This window comes from Cryptotermes secundus, unplaced genomic scaffold, assembly GCF_002891405.2.
Source record: "Cryptotermes secundus unplaced genomic scaffold, Csec_1.0 scaffold2401, whole genome shotgun sequence".
Classification (NCBI taxonomy): Eukaryota; Metazoa; Arthropoda; class Insecta; order Blattodea; family Kalotermitidae; genus Cryptotermes; species Cryptotermes secundus.
In genome coordinates, this window is record NW_019725447.1 from 19673 (window position 1) to 25674 (window position 6002).

Below are 6002 nucleotides of genomic sequence, written 5' to 3' on the forward strand. Positions count from 1 at the left end.
CTATACTCCAACTGTAGTCTGCTCACTGGAGAACTGTTGATAACACACTTGCTCGTAGGCTTGCTCGGAACTAACCTCGGCGATGGCCACATTACGACTCACTCGCAGCCGCTGTGCAGTTCCCTTATATAGCCGCAGTGGTGCCTGTTGCGTGCCACGTCACAGTAGGAAGCAGTTCCGCGTCACCCTGTTGCGTCACCGCGCGTTACGCGTTGCATAGCTATCAGGTTGTGGGGGCTCGGCTCACTTCGGCTCCGCTAGTGACGTCACCGCGGGGAGAGTGGCGGGGTGATAACTCGCCTATTACGCGAGCGCCACGTTACCGCCACGTGCCGCTGGGAAGGTAGGGGTCCTTCGTTGCGCAACGTGTTACAATATAATATGATATATTTATGAAATTCAGTCTGACATTTAAACAAAAAGTGCGGAAAGCTTCACGATTTTGCGTGTCATATTTACGCAGGGGCCATATTAATCTTCTCTCTATCGTTCCAATTTTTGTATATGTACTGCCGAAGCGAGTACGACCAGAAGCTGCAATTCCTTTCCTTATATAGTACATCTATCCACATTTTAATGCCGTCCGTGTGTGGGAGTAGTTCTAGTAGAATGTAGAATTACTTCAAGACAGAATTAATTGAAAATGCATGTTATTTGATAGATAAATTTTTTCCCACACTATGGATTTATCAAAAGTTATAAAGTTTTATTGGAACTTCTTCATTTTATATAATTTCAATTACACATTTTGTAAAATCCTGTATGATTCAATACCTTCCCTATAGAGTGCTCTATATTCGGGAGAAGTACCACGCTGTACCACGGTTAGGGCCTTCGTATTTGGCGCTGTTGAGCCAGTTCAGCTTGATAGTAAAGGAAATTATTCAGATCGATTCAGATGATGGTGTGTAGAATTCTGTATTGTGACATAATGGTCCGAGAAACGGAACAGTATCAGTAATAAGCATTTTGAATGAAAGCATATGGCTAGTTTGTATTGTAATGTTTTTAATTTCGCGTATTTGTGACGGGAGTGTAGAGAAAGACAATTCATTTGATTTGTTTCATTCTGGTTCGTCACACTAACAATTACAAAGACAACAATAACACTGTCTAATGTGACTATTTAAGTTTTATCACTTGAGGACTCATCACCCTTACATGTTTCGATCCCTATGGATCATCCTCAGAGTGCATCAATACTTTTTTTCGGAAACTACTATTACAATAGATGTTAATTATGTAGATACACATATGATGTCTGAAATGCACAATATACGCAATGTTCAACCTTTCACATTCACAGCAGCCTTCCTGGTGTTAAAACTTAGATTCTTAGTATTTTCTTATACTAAGAATCTCCTTTCGCAAGATAGACAGGCGGCACAGGACCAGGCACCTCCACGAAGAACATTAGGAGAATTGACGTGAACCTGTATGGTTTATAAATTTTGAGCTTGATCTAGAAAGTTCTTAAAAAACTTTAAGAAGTTTTAACACCAGGAAGGCTGCTGTGCATTTCAGACATCATATGTGTATCTATATAATTAACACCTATTGTAATAGTAGTTTCTGAAAAAAGTATTGATGCCCTCTGAGGATGATCCGTAGGGATCGAAACATGTAAGGGTGATGAGTCCTCAAGTGATAAAACTTAAATAGTCACATTAAATGGCGTTATTTTTTACTTTGTAAACACGATTCATTTGGCTGTTTGGTATTGAGGTTAGGTTATGTTACCAGGCGTGGGAGCTGTTAAAAGGAGTTCCACATTCATTTCCATTAATCGAAGAGAGCGTTATTGATATACTATTCCATGTGCTTCATTTAGATGTTAGAAACAGCAGACAAGTAGTGAGTTATAGTATTTAAGTTCAGTACTGTCTGTTGCTGTGGAGCTTCAGTGTTCCGTGAAGGCTTGACAGGGACTCTGTGGACATATTTTGGAACATCTATACAACAAAGTGACCTCCTATAACTGTCCCTGAATTCAGGTTTTGAGTACAGTTAGTAACCCAAACATAACTGTTGTAATCTAGCTAAGCTTCCTAACCTTTATTCAATTTGTTTTTTATTTGTTGTTACTAACGCAAACATAAATTAATTTAAGTTCCAGAAGTAATTGGTGTCTCTATTGTAAAATTATAGTTACATTTATCCAGTGCGTTTCTGTTAATGATTGCCGGCCACAAAAATAATTGGTTAAAATGCCGAAGGAGTGTGGCAGTATGCCTCCATGACACTGATGATATTGGTTTAGTTTTGTTGATATTATCTCTTTAAATATCGCATACTGTTATGTAAAATCATATTTCTTTTTGTGGCTGTATTTTCTTATTTGTATGTGTATTACATGGTTTGAATAGGTGGCCCAGGAAGCTGCTAACATGATTGAGTTTCTTTGTTTTTCCTCTGTTTTGCTAGGGCCATTACTTGTGTTTTCATGGCCCTAATTCATGATTCATAGCCATTGTGTCATTTGATGCGTGTAAGCTGTGGAACTAACACAGTATGAATACAAATGAAAACAAGAACATCTGCAATGACAACTATCTTCCGCTACTTTACCTGTTCTTAATTTAGGCGTTACTTTTTATGTTGTCAGCTAAAAATGGAACTTTCTATGACCCTTGATGTGGGTGATGTGGATGGATTTCGAGGTCTATTGGGTATTCCTCTTGGCCAGCCACATGCACTGGAAGCCCATGGTACTAAGCGCAGAAGGTAGGGTGTGAAAGTCATATGATTTGAAGCTTACACGGCGACTGTGTGCGGCAAAGACTTTTTGAATGAACAGCCATGTCAGAGTGTTGAGTTAGTATCGAGCATTTCAGACACACACACTCTCTGTCATCACTCCAGGGATCAGTGTGACGAGTGTTTCCTGTTCATACTGTATTTCTGCCACAATATATTTGCACTACTGGAGGAGCATTGGGTAAAATCATGCAGTGAGCATTCACAGTCCATGTTGCTTCATGTTGGTCTATTCTTATCATTCATTTTTATGGAAGGGAACAAAGAAAAAAACAAACTCTGTGGCTGTAGTCCGCAAGCAAACTATACCGACTGAGCGACCGCCGCTTGTCGGCAAAGTGAGTGCCAATTTTAGTGGATAGAGGCTCAGTGTCACCCATTTCCTTCATCTGGATTTAGTTCTGTCAACCAGTGTTAAGTGAAACGCGCAAGGTGTGAAGTTTCTTGATCTGTAAGAGTTCTTTATTTGTCTCGTGATTCTTGTTTAGTCCAGATATTCTTAAGGGTGTAATGTGTTCTTCCAGGTTTCACTGCGTTATAAAACAGCAGGTAAAGTTACTGCAGATTTTGTAGAATGTTGGCCTACTTTATGAGAAATTTATATTCTTCATAATTTACCTTTTGCCTCCATTTCTTCACTGTCAGCTTTCAGAAACCATTCTCTGGAGCCTTCAATTAATATGTACATGTTGTATATAGTTCTACTGTTATTTGTGACTTTAGATGATATGACACAGCAGATCTGCCCTAGCTACCATTATTCTTATCTCAGGATACCTCAGTTGGTACAGCAATGGGCCAGATGGTCTGGGTTCGATTCCTGGAAGTGCAAGATTTTACTTTTCTCCACAGTGTCCAGACTGGCTCTGGGGCCTATTCAGCTTCCTGTCCAGTAGGAACCTGACCATTCCCCTGGGGGTAGAGTGGCTGGAGCGTGAAACTGATCACTTGCCTATATCTAGAGTCAAGGTGTCTAGAGTCAAGAATTGTGGAGCTATACCTCCATGCCCATATATGCCCTCATGGCATAGTGCTTAATTGGTTATGCACAGGGACAACTTTACCTTTATATAAGATTTGAGGCTTTCACGGCCGTGACTATGAAGAAACCAGTCTTCTGGGATTTGGCACCGTGTATATGTGGTGTTAACCACACCGTGAGACACGGTGTTGTCGCTTGCAGATTTACTTATACTTCTTCAACCCTGAAGATGGGGGCGATACGTTCCTCCGAAACGTCGGTTAACACCACATATACACGGTGCCAAATCCCAGAAGACTGGTTTCTTCAACTTTACCTTTACTTTTACACTTTTGTTTTATTGTATGCTGTTGTGCTGTGCTTGTTTCAGAGATCACAGCCACTCTATTAATAGGGCTGAACTGAATGGGATTTTGCCTTTTTAACCATCTTGTTCTGGGTCATCCCATAGGCCTTTTCTCTAAATTTTAATTCTAATGCTCTTCTCAGTACCCTTGTTTTGTCCATTTTTTTCACACGATCTCAACCATTATAATCGTTTCTTTTCTAACTTTGTTAAATTTTCAATTCCATCTCTAAAAATTTTGTTTATGATTGTGTCATTTTTCTTATTCGGTACTTCTGAATAATTTCATATCCATTCCCTTGATTTTGCTTTTATTTCTCCTTGAACAGGCTAAAGTTTCAGCATTATATGTTAATTTTGGTTTAAAATATACTTTATAGATTGTTTTTCATTTCTTGAGTTCCTTCTTTCCCTCAACAATATTCCTTTTATAATTTATACAATGTAGAACTTCTGATAGTCTGTGACGTCTAGTACCTTGGATAATCATGAAACAAGCAATATCTTCAGCTGACAGACATTTTGAAAACTTTAGAATCGTGGGGGACTGTAATGTATCTGACACTGAAGATACATTTTCTTAGTATGTGATTAAAGATCGCTGATTTTTTGTGTGTTCTTATTATATGGTTCTCCATGGTTGTGTCACAGCAAGTTGACTGAAGTGGTAATGTTTCGGCCTTGTATTTGGGAAATGCCTAATTCGAATGTGGTCAGGGATGATGACTATTGTGAATGAAGGTGTGGGATTGTCGTCAATACTCCAATAGACAAACCACACGAAACTGTACGATTGTATATATTGAATCGTTTAAGGTCAATATACAGAACACAGAATATACGTATAATGTTCAAGCGTTGGCTGGCCCTCTGAGGGCAGTTCGTTCCACCGCAATTTCACTCCTCTGTAGTGGGCAGAGTCTTACGGTCGTCTGGCTGGCCTTTCTGGGCGGTGATGCAGTGCTGTGCATGCCGGTAGGATCGACTGGCTCGGCCGGTTGCTGGGTTACGGAAGATGAGTTTGCCGAAAGTTTGCGGCAACTATGTCAGTTACCCGGTCACAGAAGTGGAGTTGATGCCTCTGACTGCGTTGCCGTTTCGAGTTGAACTGATTGCACTGTTGGCTCCCGGTCTTAAATACAGCCGGCCGGGAGGCGGAGCTAAAGTTGCAGTTGTCATGGCGCGCATCCATTCGGCCGTGCACGGAAAGGCGGGGCCACTGTGAAGTTTATAAATATATGTAGCTGGTATATAAGCTGTAGTAGTTGGAAAGAGTATAAATACCATGTCTCTTTGGTCACAGCTGCCTCGAAAGCGAAACTCCTCAGGAGAACAATCTAAGAAACCGAAGCCATCACCTAGCCACCGGGATCCTAGATTAAAATCGAAGAATGAAGTTGAAATAAAGAACTTCTTTGCGCCCCTGAGGACGTCAGGTATGGACGTGGAAGAGTCGACCAATAAGCCGGGAGAGCAGCAACAGTCGGACAAGCCAGCTAGGCCGCCTCCAATTGTATTAACCTCCACGACAAACCTGATGCAGTTGCAGAGGAAGGTCAAAGAACTGGTCACGGGCAATTTTGAGTTCCGCAACAACAGGAGCGGGACCAGAATTGTCACGAAGGAAATGGCGGACTTCTCAGCCATCAAAACTTTCCTAGAAAGTACCAATCTATCGTACTTTACATTCTTTCCCAAGTCTGAGAAACCAATCAAAGCAGTAATCCGTCACCTTCCACACAACACTCCAGCGGAAGATATCTCTGACGGACTGGTGAGTCTGGGGTTTGACGTCATTAGCGTCAAACAAATGACCAGTCGTCGGACTCCTCCAGAAGGAACAGATAACATCTACCTTCCCTTGTTCCTTATCACACTTCCTAGGACGGAGAAGTCCCAAGAAGTCTTCCGCCTGAC

At 41.1% G+C, this 6002-nt stretch overlaps 1 non-coding gene across 1 annotated transcript; it reads right to left on the bottom strand.

Moving 5' to 3' along the window:
- Positions 1–418: 418 nt before the first annotated feature.
- LOC111863455 lies at positions 419–525 on the bottom strand. Its single transcript, XR_002842603.1, has one exon. It is a non-coding gene; the product is annotated as a U6 spliceosomal RNA (small nuclear RNA).
- Between the last annotated feature and the right edge of the window lie 5477 nt (positions 526–6002).